Source organism: Trachinotus anak, unplaced genomic scaffold (genome assembly GCF_046630095.1).
Source record: "Trachinotus anak isolate AG129_WGS33_773 ecotype Australia unplaced genomic scaffold, CSIRO_AGI_Tana_v1 ptg000011l, whole genome shotgun sequence".
Lineage (NCBI taxonomy): Eukaryota > Metazoa > Chordata > Actinopteri > Carangiformes > Carangidae > Trachinotus > Trachinotus anak.
This window is the reverse complement of record NW_027273862.1, coordinates 2,463,739-2,477,916: the sequence shown is the minus strand read 5'-3', so window position 1 is coordinate 2,477,916 and position 14,178 is coordinate 2,463,739. Positions and strand designations below refer to the sequence as shown.

Below are 14,178 nucleotides of genomic sequence, written 5' to 3'. Positions count from 1 at the left end.
AGCTTTATACAATTAAAAACAAAGATTATATATATTTTAATGCTTTAGTCAATACGCTAGTTCCAGCGTTAGGTCAGGATCTGGCTGTGTAATCAGCTGCTGCTTTGAATATGCGCTGATTGACTGCACATTCAGTAAAACCTGCTGCACACATTTGCACTGCACCGTTTTCCTTGTCTGTTTCTTTTTGGAGACTTCAACTGCACGAGAGCACAGACTTCATTTTGTTCTGGCTTTGTCTGTCTCGATCGGGATTTATAGTAGTAATTTCAAAGAAAAAGCATCTGTTTGCAATTATCTGTAACATCCCACAGAGCATTTAACAGATGGCAAACCTCAACATCACCACAAACAAGCGCAGCATTTGTTCACGTGCAGTTTGACAGTGTGAAAATTCAAAGTAAAACAGATTTGAAAAGTGTTATCAACTGGCATTTAGCTCCTGATTACTTAAAACAATACAGATTTATGGCCTACTGAAGGCGACGTGCAACAGAAACATCACCTCATGGCTAATTAACAATAATTTATGTCATGTTAGTTTTATGAGCATAAGGTGATTTGATTCCAGCACTTGATGTGATTGATTTAAAAAAGCCTACAGTACAAATAAGCTGCTTTTGAACAGCTCTATATGCTCTGTGCTATGTGCGGTCCCAGAGCTGTGGTGCACCTGTCTGCGTGGACGCGGAGTTGCCTGGAGTGCGTTTTGTAAAGGCATTGTTTTCAGAGAGTTTGGTGGCGACAGACGATGGATTAAACGATGAATAAGTGATTTATTAGCTGCCGCTGTCACGCTGGTTAGATGGATTACTACAAGCCACCTCTGACCCCACTTACCAGCCCTATGTCTCACCGCAGAGGTAGGTGTGTGTGTGTGTGTGTGTGTGTGTGTGTTTGCACGTGTGTAGGTGGGAGCGCTGGCCAGCTGTAATCTTGTGACAGGATGAGACTAGTTGATCAATGGCCTAATGAACACTGTATTTCATTGGGCCAATGAAGTGAGTGGTGTGAGCCGGCCACAGTGGCACGGCCACGGGTTTTGCTCCGCGGGCAAAAACAAACACATTCATGCTTTGTTAAAACGCTGCAGTTTCACAGCGGAGGCTCAGATGTGCAGGAAAAACACAACCAGCTGATAAACAGTTGAAGCTTCATGCCATGTGATTAAAGTTCTCATTTGAACTATTATCATCCCAGACTGACTCGTTAGGACAGAGGCCGAGTAGAACTAGGATTAATGGTAACGTAGCAGCAGAAATAAGTAGCCATGCAGAGGAATTATAACTTTATTTAAACGAATTAAAAAATATGTCATGAAGGCACAATCCTCCAACATGACCAAAGTGTCACACATTGATTTTTTAAAAATCATTTTCAGTCATATAATATCCACAAATTGTTAACATTAGTCTCCATTATTATTAGTGCTTCAGCATATTCTCCATATGTTGTGGAGTAATCAACTCTTCGTCTCTTTCCTCAACACTATTTGATTTTCATGTTCATAGACACACAATTTGTGTGTTTGATTTTTTATTTCTGTCCATCAAATCTTTACTCAAAAAAAAACAACAACAAAGAAAATCAAATGGACAGAATTTCTTTTTTTTCTCTTGTTATTTGAACCCTGGATTTTCTGATGTATATTGTTAAGGATTTCTTTTTAATCAGTTATTGATTGGCCCTTTGTTATTAGTCGTTACACCCTGTGGCTTTAGTATGAAGACGTGTTGTTTCACAGAGTGAATTTGATGCCTGACGGTTGTGTTGACTCTGGCGTCTGTGATAAACTCAGTGCTGTCCAACACCTTCCTGATAGAACAGTGACATCAAATATGATCGTAATAGTCTACACAAAAGTGCTTTTGATTGCAGATCTATTTTCCTCATCTTGCAAGAACAGTTTTTATATCATTTGTATATTATTTTATATAATTTACCTCCTTTTACGATCTATTTTATTTTATTTTACTTATTTTTATGGAATATTTCTTCCTGAGTTGTCAAAGGACTGATTGTCCTCTGAGGTAAAACTGAGTATTTTTGTTTCAAGCTGCAAATAAAACTGACTTGACTATTAGATTAAATCTGAGTAGGTGTTTTGTGTCTGTGGTATCTAACGCAACAGCTGCTAGTTTCAAGTTATCTAATTTATTTATTTACTTATTTTGTGTCTTTTGTTACAGGTTACCTGCGTAAGACTGAAGCCACGCATTATACCAGATTATTCTTTAAATATATAATCACTTTCACTGTATTTAATGTTCTTCATGTAAAATGTAAATGTTATGATTGTTTTTGTTATCAACAGATTGATAATTAAAGATGTGTGAGGTTGTAAGGTCTTGAATTTGTCATTCAAAGTCACATTTTCACCATATTTCTGTATTTCTCTGATGTAATCATGCAAACGCTGTAAAAACATGTAACTGGAAGTGATCCATATTTGCATCCTCTAATGTCATATACCATCCACAACTGACTGAAATACATGCTGAATGAAATTAACTGCTAGAAAGAGAATAGAGACTTCTGAACTAAAAACATTACATAGTAACCTATAACTGCTTCTTGCCCCCTCTCCCTCTCCCATGTACACACACACACACACACACACACACACACACACACAGTCCTCACTTCCTCACATTCCTCCCTTTGTCTCCCACTTTGATGAGCTTTTGCAATAAAATGCAAAACAAAAGGACAGGGGGGCTTTTTGCACCTTGATGGCTGCTGACTTTGTTATGAGATCTGTAATAAAGGAAAGTAATATGCTTTAAACATTAAATAAGACTTTAATTGTCGCCACCATGAAAAACGCACCTTTCCGAGGACATAATTGAATGTCCCCATCGCATTGGGGGGAATTAAAATAGGTCATTTTATGTGTTGCTTTATTTTTGATTGAATCTGCTCTTAAGTGGTTGAGACAGTGGAATTATCCATTTTTTTAGACGCCTTGTGGAGAACTCAGTGACTGAGAATTGAAAAGAGACAGAGAGCGAGAGGGAAAAGGAGGGAGAGGGGGGAGAGAGAGAAAGAGACGGATGGAGGTGAGAGAGAGACGGGGATGGAGGAGGGGAGAAGATGACAGAGACAAATGCCTCTGCATTGACAGCTGTCCTCCATTTTCTCACAGACAGACATACAAATGAGGACCACAAATCAAACGAATCCCTCTAAGATTAATCCTGGGCCCCGGCAGGCATGCAGGCAGAATTGGCAGGACTGTGGACTGATGGAAGCGGATGGATCTTTCGACTTTGATAAACTGTATCAATACCAAACACTTCAGAATCAGATATTAAAGGAATCAGCATTTGCTCATATGGGAAGAGTGTGTATCTGCTGATCAGCAAACAGACAGCAAACACAGTGTCACAGTGAGACCTGAAGTAATAGATAACAGTGATCCAGTCTCACCGTTCACACTCACTGGGTCACATTTGATTTGTGCTGCAGGAATTGTGTGTATTGGAAGTGTTTAATTGGTTGTGATTGAGGTTTGGCTGACTGGAGTGGATTCAGCAAATAGCTTTCTTACAGTCATACCACTGAGGAACTGAGGAGACATAATATGTTCACTGTTATAATACAGCAGTACAGTTCTGTCCATGCTATTTCATAGTATGACAGAATCAATGTAAAATCTGATTTGATAAAAAGTAATGCTTCAAAATGAATCTTCTTAACTTGAAGTTACCTTTTTAAATACAATAAAGCTTTAAAATAGTACTGCAGTGACGTAGCACAACACTGTCAGACTCCTGATGGACAGTTTATAATAATGATGAAAAAAATCTAAATTGATGCTAACCCTGTCTCCTCAAAATTACATTCACTGTATATATTACAAAACTGTTTTCCCAATTACATTATGTAGACAAGCATAAGCCTGGATTATGCTTGTGTTTTGTTTTGTTTTGTTTTTATACTCACTAGCTGTACCGAATAAACTGTGATGCTTCTCTAACCTTAACCAAAGAGCTTTCATTGCCTAAACCACAGATGGGACAGTGGATACTAACCCTGGTCTGTATACGTCAGCATCCACCCCAACCACCTTATTGTGAAGTAGCTGCTGTTAATCAATGTGGCACTTGATTAATCTTATTAAAAAGAAAAAAAAAATCTCTGTATGTAATCCAGCGATAATGCTTCCTTGTGTAGTTTAGTTGTGTAGAAATAACATTTTTGGGAGGCAGAAATGAACAATGACTCCCCAAGACCTAAACAGACTTCAGTGTGTAAATCTGCTGGAGCTCCCCTTTTAAACCTCTCAAGCTACATAAAACCAGTTAAATTTTAATTTCCAGTTTGTAATTTGTTTGTTTTTGTAAAACTCATTTCAGCCACAGGAAGAAAGTGAGTTTTCATTTATTTATTTTGTCAGGATTTTTCTGTGTTTGTTTTCGTAATGTTCATTTTGGCCTCAAGAGGCTGTGATTTTTTTTTCTTCTGCCAAAGCCCTAAGAGGTGAATGAAAAAAAAAAGTTTTATTTAAAAAAAGATTTCAGGTTTCTTTTTTATATATATAATACTCTATTCAGTCACATGACCCTGTGATTTTATTTTATTTCATTTTATTTTTTCTGAGAGGAGGATTTTTCAACTGATTTCTGACACAAGAATTTGTTTCACTTACCTTTCAGGGCTTTCTGTAGTATAGTCATGAATTTTTGTGAAATTTTATTTTAGTTCACATTTCTGAGGGAAAAAAATTATAACCTCCATACACATGCAGTGACCTTTCAGATCTTCCCAGACACTCACAGTTACTTGAATGTGGAAAGTTTACCTCATAAACATACAGAGAACTAACAGGAAGCAGGAATAATAAAATGTTTCCTGTGATAAAAAGCATCTAATGATGAGAACATGAGAATTATCTCCGTCTGTTTTGTGTGTTATACAGATGACTGATGTAATAGTGAGAAGATACAGTAAATGAAGGAATGTGGAAGAGTGCGTGGACACTAAAGAAGCCTTATGGGAATCAGATGTGAGACCCAATATCAGGCCAGTAGAGAATTTTTACAATATTTTTTATAGTAAACAATACCAGTTACAGTCATTTTTCATTAAATGGAAATCTGAGATCATTTTGGACCCCTGTGTCAGAATGTCTCCCTCTTTGATTTCACTTACAGTATCACTTGATGGAGCGACCTACATTCCTAAGAGAATCACATCACACAGGTTTCAAAAAGCCCCGTGGTTTGATCTATTTCGGTCGCACTTCCAACGACTTCAGATCTGTGACGCTTCAGAACCTCGCGCTTCTCAGCAGGGAAGATAATGATGATGATGTATTGTTTCTTATATTGCACAGTTTTATTTCTTATACTGATAAATTTGGACACTGACAACAGTTTTTAGAAACTGATGATACCTTTAATTTGGTGGCCGTAAGAGCAGCAGACATATGTGCATCTGCTTAAATAAGAAGTGTGACTGCTGTGAAATACGTTCATGGAAATCAAAGAAACCAATGAGATACAGATGGGTGACAAACTAAAGGGACGTCAGTGTTGTAGTAAGGTGCTGTTCCACCACAATCCTCCAGAGCACTTCAGTTCTCGTGTTTTGATGAGAATGCTTAATCTATTCAAATTTCAACGTTAACTGCAACTCCAATGTACATTTCACCCTAGTATTAACATGCAAAAACAAATCTGTGGGCAGGCATTAACAATCCTGACTCCCAACTGTTTCCCCCCCACGCTGCGGTGAGAGTTCACTGACCTGGACTGTGTTCACAGGCAACAACTTGAAGTGCTACGTTCATGTACAGCATGCAAGTTGTAGGGAAGTGTTTAGGGTGGAGGACCCTGACACCGGTGACTGAACCATGTGTTGAAGATTTAGGCAACAAACGCATGGGTCAAGGTTTGGGAAAGAACATAGGTTTGGATAAATACTTTTAAAAAAATTAAAGTCTTGAAGCACAAGCCTGGATGTGCTGACTTTCTTAATATTCAAGCATTTAACATTTAACCACTGTCTTTCACTAACCTAAATAATGTGTTTGTTGCCTAAATCTGGCTGAACACGTTGCTCCATAAACTCCTGTCGATGACACATCATTTTCATATTCATGTCCTATATGGAACCATCCACATTCTTAATGTTTCTCCACGTGTTTATTCAGGCTTTAACTTGTCAGCTTCTCAGTGACAACATTGATTTTATTTAAAGACAATTTGGATAACTTGTTAATGGTCTGTTTATATAGTTAAGAAGGTTGATTTAGTTTGGTTGATGCTGCTGCAGTTTTGTGGAGTTACAGTTGTTGTGAACATGTTAATATTTTATTTGCATTAGGATTCTCTGCATAAGAGTGTATTGGACATGATATTCATGTTTTGTCTTACATCCAGGTTCCCTATTCAAACCCCTCCTTCCCCCTGACAAAGCACTCTAGATTAGGTTTCCTCTCTGTAATGCTTGATGAATGCTGGGTTTGAACTGCAGAAAAAGCCTCATTACGAGACACTTATAGATTACCAGGGTGTCACACAGGGGGATAGGTAGTGGGTGTGAGGGTTTGTCTGTGAAGAGGAGGAGAAACAATGAGACTAGATCCTGCTCTCTCTCTCTCTCTCTCTCTCTCTCTCAAATGGATAATTCTGGTGATGCTTGTGACAGGCCATGGTTTAGATTTTGATTTATGTTCTTCCAAAGCTAAAATCAAAGAATCCATCTAGTGCTATTTTATGGCAGTTGGGATGATGAATGGGCCAGTCTCTGGGCCAAAGCAAGCTGCTGTGTCTTTGCCCCGGATTTTAATTGCTAAAGTAGCCAGTCATTGCTCAGGATTCAAGACGCGATGAGAGAGGGAGCGGGGCGATACTCTCTCTCTCTCTCTCTCTGTCTGTCTCTAACTCTTTTTGTGTCATCCCTTCCCTATTTTATCCCTTTAACAGTCTCTCTGTCTCTCACACCATCCAACCCTCTTCCCAAATTGCTGAGGAGATCGCTGCTTTGAAAGAAAATTTAATCAAGTTTACACTAACTCACTGTTTAATCATTCATAACCTGGCCATAGGGATCTGCGGGTACAAGAATAACAAATGGCTCACGTAATGGGCCTAACTTTGAAGTGTAAATTCCACATCTATATTTAATGCATGGAAATGCCATCTTTAAGCAAAATGGCAGATAAGAGTTTGATCCCTTATTTTAACGTTCCAAAAATATTCATAATTTTGGTGTCGGGTAATGAGGCACATATTTCTCACATCCTGCTTTCTGGACTTTCTTAAAGCTCCAATAAATAACCAATAAATTAAAAAAAGAAAGTCAAATAAATAGATGAAAATTACTCAACAACACATTCCCACGACAGAAGTCAGATGCTTGCACATCTAACGATGGAGGAAAACGGCTGTTCGTCCTGCCCCCTAACCCTCTCGGCTGTGCCCCCACCCCCTCCTCATGAACTAATACATGCCTTCCCTATCAAAGAGAGAGAGGTAGATAGATGCAGAGAAGAGAGGGAGAGAGAGAGAGAGTGAGTAGTTATAGGGAGCATCATTGCTTTTCAAACACCACCAGAATCAATGATGCAAATTAGAAAAATAAGCAGGCAATAAATTCTTTCACATCTTCCGAGCCTGGTGAGAATTTTTAATAATTTTGAATAAAGCATAATTGTAGTTTGTACCACTGAATAATTTAATCACATGGAAATGTGGAATGTAGAGGGGGGAGAAAGTATACACATGTAAAAAAAAAGAAAAAAAAAATCTCCCCTCCCCTCCAACAAATCTGTGAAATGTCTGTGTCTCTGTACCGTATCCCTGTTTCATCTGTGTGTGTGTGTGTGTGTGTGTGTGTGTCACTGGACACAATTTGCTTACACATAGAAAATTATGATTGCAATATTGCAATCAAAGCACAAACACTTTTGATGCCCAGGTTCACAGAAACATTTTTACCCTTTTCTTATTACAGTTAATACTTAACGTGAAACTTTGTGGCTGTTTTTAAAAAAAAATCATCTGAACAGCTGTGTCTCCCGTAAATTATGTTCCAATGCCAAATATCTTTTGTAGGAAACGTAAATGCAGGATTATGTTTAGAGACAATATGAGTGAAAGAAGTTCTACATTCATAAACAGTGGCCGAGTCTCCAGGTGGCTGGTTGGGGTGGATGGTGCCCACAACTGTCACCAGGGATCATGGTTTACATCCAGAGTCCTGAAGAAGGAAACAAATATGTCGTGAACATTTTTCTAATATGTTCAGTATGAACATATCTGCCAAAAACATAAATTAACAACATTTCCTCATAGGCCCTTTAACCATACTCTAACAATTCCCCAGACCCTGGGTCCCTCATTAACACAGACGGAGTTACAAAACCAGTATTAACAGCAATTAGCCCATCCCTCAACACTTGTTGTCATTTATTAATTAATTTGTTTTTTTCCAATCACAATGGAAATAAAAGAAAATTCAGAGCTTGTATATTGTAAATTTATACACATGTTGTACAGCTATAATAGCAGCCTCTGCTTTTGATTGATTGATGGCATAAAAATATAATTGTCTTCACTAGTTTCTTCAGGCATCTTTATGTTGCTCATTCAGAGAAAGACTTAATGAAAACACAGATTTTCAGAAAGTTTGACGTTCTGACAGCAGGAAACTGCACAGTGTCAGTCACCTTTACTCACTGTATTCATTACGTCCCAGTCCTCAGACCTGCTGTGGGACTTTCTGGAGTGCAAGACATTTGTTGTGAGGCTTAAAAAGGAATGAATTAGACCAGGTGTTGTTATTCTGGGCCTCTGAAGACAAACTTGATTTAAGGCTCTAGAAATGGATATATCTGACTTGATGTTGACCATCAGAATTAAGAGCATACCACACATAAACCAGATAATTAGGTAAGACTTTATCAAATTATTTATTATCATGATGGCGCTATGTGATTCCTCATATTGTGGGGAATTTTGCGGTATTGTGTTCTTGTAAAAACAAGTTGTGTGTGTGTGTGTGTGTGTGTGCGCGTGTGTGTGTGAACATGGTACACCTGTGTGCATATACCACTGTCCGCTGAGCTGATGTCACCTGTGTCAGGATGACACCATCGATGTCTGTGTGTTCAACGTGTGAAAAAAAAAGCCAGTGTGTGTCAGTGTGTGTGTGTGTGTGTGTGTGTGTGTGTGTGCACATGCAGGAGAGGAGTGGAGAAGAGAGGGAGGAGAGAGAGCCTCAGGTGAAACACAGGCCTGCCTGTAATTTATAACCATGACATGGGAGCCAAGTTTCTCTAAATGAGGCATTCAGATAGCCAAACCAGTCATTTATCCTGATGATTAATACAAATGATATTCGTAATAATAAATATCACCGCCTCACAGTGCGTAAAGGAGCAGAGGCAGGAAAAGAGAGATGGGTGGGGGGGCAGATCCGGTGTTTATTGTGTGGCGATCATGGAGGGAAACTCTTGTCAAGTTGCATTTCAGGATGAAAGGGAATAAAAATAAATAAATGAATATATAAATGAAAAACAACAAGTAAGCCATTTAATGTCATCTGGTGACATTTTTATGTAAGATTGATACAAACTGACAGTCTGCTTTGTGGAGAAGTGGTCTGCAGAGAGTCGCTCTGCTCTTTGTAATGCAAAAACACTAAAAGCGCCGAGTGCGAAAAACAAAAGGCTGCTACAAATGTAAATTAACAAATTAAAACAAGCAAATCATCAGCAGTTACAGGCTTTTTTTTTCACTTCACTGCATTTCACATCACTATTTACGGTGTAACGATTTCAAAACCTTTACAGAGGAAACATAGCAGAACATAGAATATAAAATTAAACAACAAAACTACATTACACAACCCATCCATGTCCAAAAACACATGAAACTCCAGTTTAGCTTAGACCGTCCATGGCCTGTCAACCTTCCCTGTTTATTTCATACTGTATGTACAAAGTGATATATGTGCACATTAGCACCAATTTGTGCCTCTTATGCATTATTAATGATACTACACAAAAGCCCCAAACTGGGGCTAAGTGACAGCAGAAAAATCTGACTGCCTACCTTAAAGCTATCTGAAAGAATGAAGTCAAACATAGTTTCTAGCCTGATGCTGACTCTCTGGATCCTGATCCTGAACTGACCACAGAAGACACAGCGCCCTTTAACTTCCTGTAACTGTTCCTGCTGTTACAGTAACTCAACACTGATTTGTTATAAAAATTGACTAATTGATTTTGAATTTGTAATTTAAGAGTAACAATTAGTAATTGACATTACATACATTAGCTTGACATTTAGTCATTTAGACATTTAGTCATTTGGCAGACTTAAAAAAATAAATAAAGGAAATACTTTATTTATCCCTATAGGGAAATTCACAATTATCCAGTAGCTCATTCATGTATTTGGTTAAATTAAGATTGAGATTGAGTCTGTGTCATTATTCACTTTGTCTGAGTTGTTAAATACAAGCGAGGGACATTACTAAAGCTTCAGTGCAGTAGGAGACCTTGGCATAAGTACTAAGTACTGTATCTATTTAAGCACTACATCTGATTTGTGCTCACAAGTTATTATTTTTCCCATCTGACACCCGGCAGATTTTATAAAATCATAAATGAAGGCAGCCACATAAAGAAGAGACATGTGGAAAGACATGATAACTGACCACAGCCGGCCCTGCACTACACAGAGCTGCTTCACTATCTTCTCTCTAATTCAGACATGAAGTTGTGGTGAACTTATACAGGGACACACACACACACACACACAAACACACACACACACACTCACACACACACACACTCACACACTACCCTCCCCGTCTCTCTTTCTGTCTTCCATTCCCCACTTAAACAATGCTTCACACTGATGAATACAGGGGAGAAAATACAATCATGCATCTAGAAATCAACATAAAGATGGAGACAAAGAGAAGAACTGGACAGACGGACAGACAGACAGAGACAGAGGGAGACAGAGAGGAGGGAGAGAGAGAGACAGCGTTGGCTGATGTCACTGGCTGATAAAGTTTATGCCTTGCTGTCATTTCGCTGAAAGTAAACAGGCGTTGCAGCCTAACATGACATCACTAAGCAGGTTAAGTGTAGTCCCGCGTGGCCATCGATCATAACAGAATCTAGCATATTCTTGCCCCCACTAGGAGGAGAGGTAAAAGTTTTCCACTGTAGCCGAGATGACATTTAATTTTTCATATCTCCTCCGTAGTCTTGGAATGAATTTTGGCAGACCTGATGCAATTTAACAGCTTGGCAGTTTAAAATTGGGCAATGAATCACTGGGATTCAATGGGAGCCTGGCTGCTGCATATTTTTTTTTTTTTTTCTGTGTTGAGGGTGGAGGGGCAGTAGGGGTGGTGGGGGTTGAGTAGTTGTTGGGCAGTGGACCCCAGCTCACTCCAACAACCCCTGTTTCTCTAGTTTACCTCCGCCTCTCACAGATTTGACCCCCCCTTGTCCAACTTTTAATCATCTGAGGAGCTATTATAAGACCATTAGTGCCATGCTATTGATAGTTATAGATAAATTATTTTAGAGTCATATTCAGGACACTTTCAAATATCTGCCCATGATTTGTTCCACAACTTGTCTGGGCCTGTACATGACTTCATCAGAATCAATCCATTGTGACTCTGATATTTACACATTTAAAGGATATGTTTGTCAGTTTCGCTATTGCTACATAGCTAAGGTTAGCATTAACAGCTGGTCAATCTTGCAGAGAACTTCAGTCATCGTTGTGTTTACAATACAAGAGGTTATAATACATCCTCTGAGCAGCACCATTTCTTCAGGACAGACTTGACACTACAGTGACTCAGTATCAGAAAGTGACAAGACGGGCTGACTGGACTGGAGCTAGCTGGTCAGTATGCTAATGTCAGTGGAAGAAAAAAAGTGATACAGAAAAACGCAAAACCAGAGTTAACTCAGACATGGCTTTCCACCACTGGAGACAGCTATTGGTGGGTAAATTAATGGAGTTTGATGCAGATCTCTTCACATTTCTTCTAAACTGGTAAGTAAACAATGCTAACGCTAGATTATGTAGCAATAGCAAAGCTTACAAATCTGCTTTAACTGATGACTTTTTGACCTTAACTTAGATTTCCTACCACTACTGATTTTTGGCTCTGAAACAACATATTTTGAGTCTCTCTTTATGGCGAAAGATCACATGTACAATATCTGATCATTATGCATATATGAGCCCACGGTGTGTCTGACCAGAGTGAAACAATTACACCACAGTCCTGGCTTCGAAAGCGCATCAAAACATATTTGTCTCGATAAGAAATCTGCTCACAATGCAATAACAAGCGCAGCAGGCGAGGCTCCTCTCATCTCTCTTGTTCTGTTGGTCCATCATGGAACCCTGTGACCTCAGACAAAGAGCGCAACACACAATCGCACACCATTACATGCACACAAGCGCCTCGGTTCAGCACATAAAAGGCTCTCTGTGTGCTTTTAAAAGGTGAGGAGGTCCAGAGGGCTCGCACTGTATCTGATTTTTGACAAAGAGCACACTGCGTAGAAATCAATAAAGTGCCAGTGATGGGCCGATGGGTCCCGCCAGTCCTCCCAGAGAGGCGGGCCGCTGAGCCGAGCTGAGCTGCACCCATGATCCTCCTCCCCCCCCCCCCCCCCCCCCGCTCCTGCTTCCATCACCCTATCACTTTCTTTTCCCTCACTGTCTCTCTCTGTCACTACCCCCCATTGTAGCCTCCCCCCCCAACCCCTTTCTCCACCCTTCACCCCTCCATCCTGCTCCTCACCCCCCCCCCCCCCCCCCCCCCCCCCCCCCCCACTAGTCCAGATGAACCCAAACAAGCAAAGAATGGACTGACAGCACTTTTGAACACCGGCCGTTTATTAGCTCTATAGAGCGCTGGGGGGGGGGGGGGGGGGGGGGGGGGGGGGGGGTCATTCTTACCATTTGGCGGGTTGGCTGAGCAGTGTGGCATTGCTGGGTTGACCACACCGTAACTTCGCCTGGAGCAGCCATTTGTCAGGGTCACTGTCAGGAAAATTAGTGTTTATTCTTGTAGAAAAAGCTTTTGATGAATTGGTTTATTTATATGCTAAAGTATATTGTAGCTACCTGTGTTCATCTTTCTTTCTTTTCTTGTCTCTCTCCCAACTCATAAATCTTAACATCCTTTTCTGTTGTTGCGTTGCGTTGAGCTAAAAAGTAAAGGAGATCATTTGAAGTTAGAGGGAGTTGCATGCATGCATATGTAAACAGCAGCGTGTGTGTCATGTTGGCTGCTCAGTGCTTCACCAGAACAAAAAGAGCAGGTGTAACCGATTAACCCTGTTATGGAGGGGGGATAAGCCTGAGAGGCTGCAAGTCTACTGCCTCCACGGAGAGTTTTTTTTTCTAACAACCATTGTTGAAATGTTATGTTATTTCTTATACTCCACTCAGCATTATAATTTGAAATTGTGGAGCTTAATTTCTACATTTATACCACAAAACTGCAAACACAGCGATGAAAGAGCTCCCTCAGAGATGACTACTATACTGTCACTTGGTATTTTTTGACTGCAGCGTTACTTCACATCCTTTTTTTCTTGTGACCAATTCATGCAAAGCCATTTCTATCTCTGATCCCTTGTCCAGGTGTGTATGTGTATGACTTGTGTACTATTTTTAAAGGCCTGAAGAGGAAACACTATTAAGTACTTCACAAGAAAAAACAAAGAATCGAACATAATTTTTCATGATCGTTTTACACTGATCAAAAAACCTGTTAACATCAGGCTTTTCTTTGCAGTATAAAAAGGTACAATCAGCTCTGGCAACGATCGACAGTGATGTAAACGCAACACAACTACATTGTGCTCGGGGATGAAAGAGTGAGCTGAAGCCCCGAAATAAGTTTTAAAAACATGCAATCGTGACTGCAGCGTCTCACATGGAGGCTCCGACACCCACAGGAGCACCAACCCGGGGATGAAACACACTGGATCTATTTCAGTCTGCATGGCGGCTAGCAGCTCTCTGTCACTGCATGTGATGGTGTTGCTTCCTGCAGTGTCAAAGGCCTTTTTTAAAGGCTTTGCCCACATTTTAACAAAACGCTTACATACACTAATTCCAGTGTAAAATGGGTATTAGATCCCATTTGTAGCTCCTTGTGCCCCACATT

At 39.8% G+C, this 14,178-nt stretch overlaps 1 long non-coding RNA gene across 1 annotated transcript; it reads right to left on the bottom strand.

The window, feature by feature from the left end:
- Positions 1-7,529: 7,529 nt before the first annotated feature.
- On the bottom strand, positions 7,530-13,965 carry LOC139628481 (uncharacterized). Its single transcript, XR_011692791.1, has 3 exons — positions 13,128-13,965; positions 12,960-13,043; positions 7,530-8,208 (listed from the first exon to the last, which is right to left on the bottom strand). It is a non-coding gene; the product is annotated as an uncharacterized lncRNA (long non-coding RNA).
- Between the last annotated feature and the right edge of the window lie 213 nt (positions 13,966-14,178).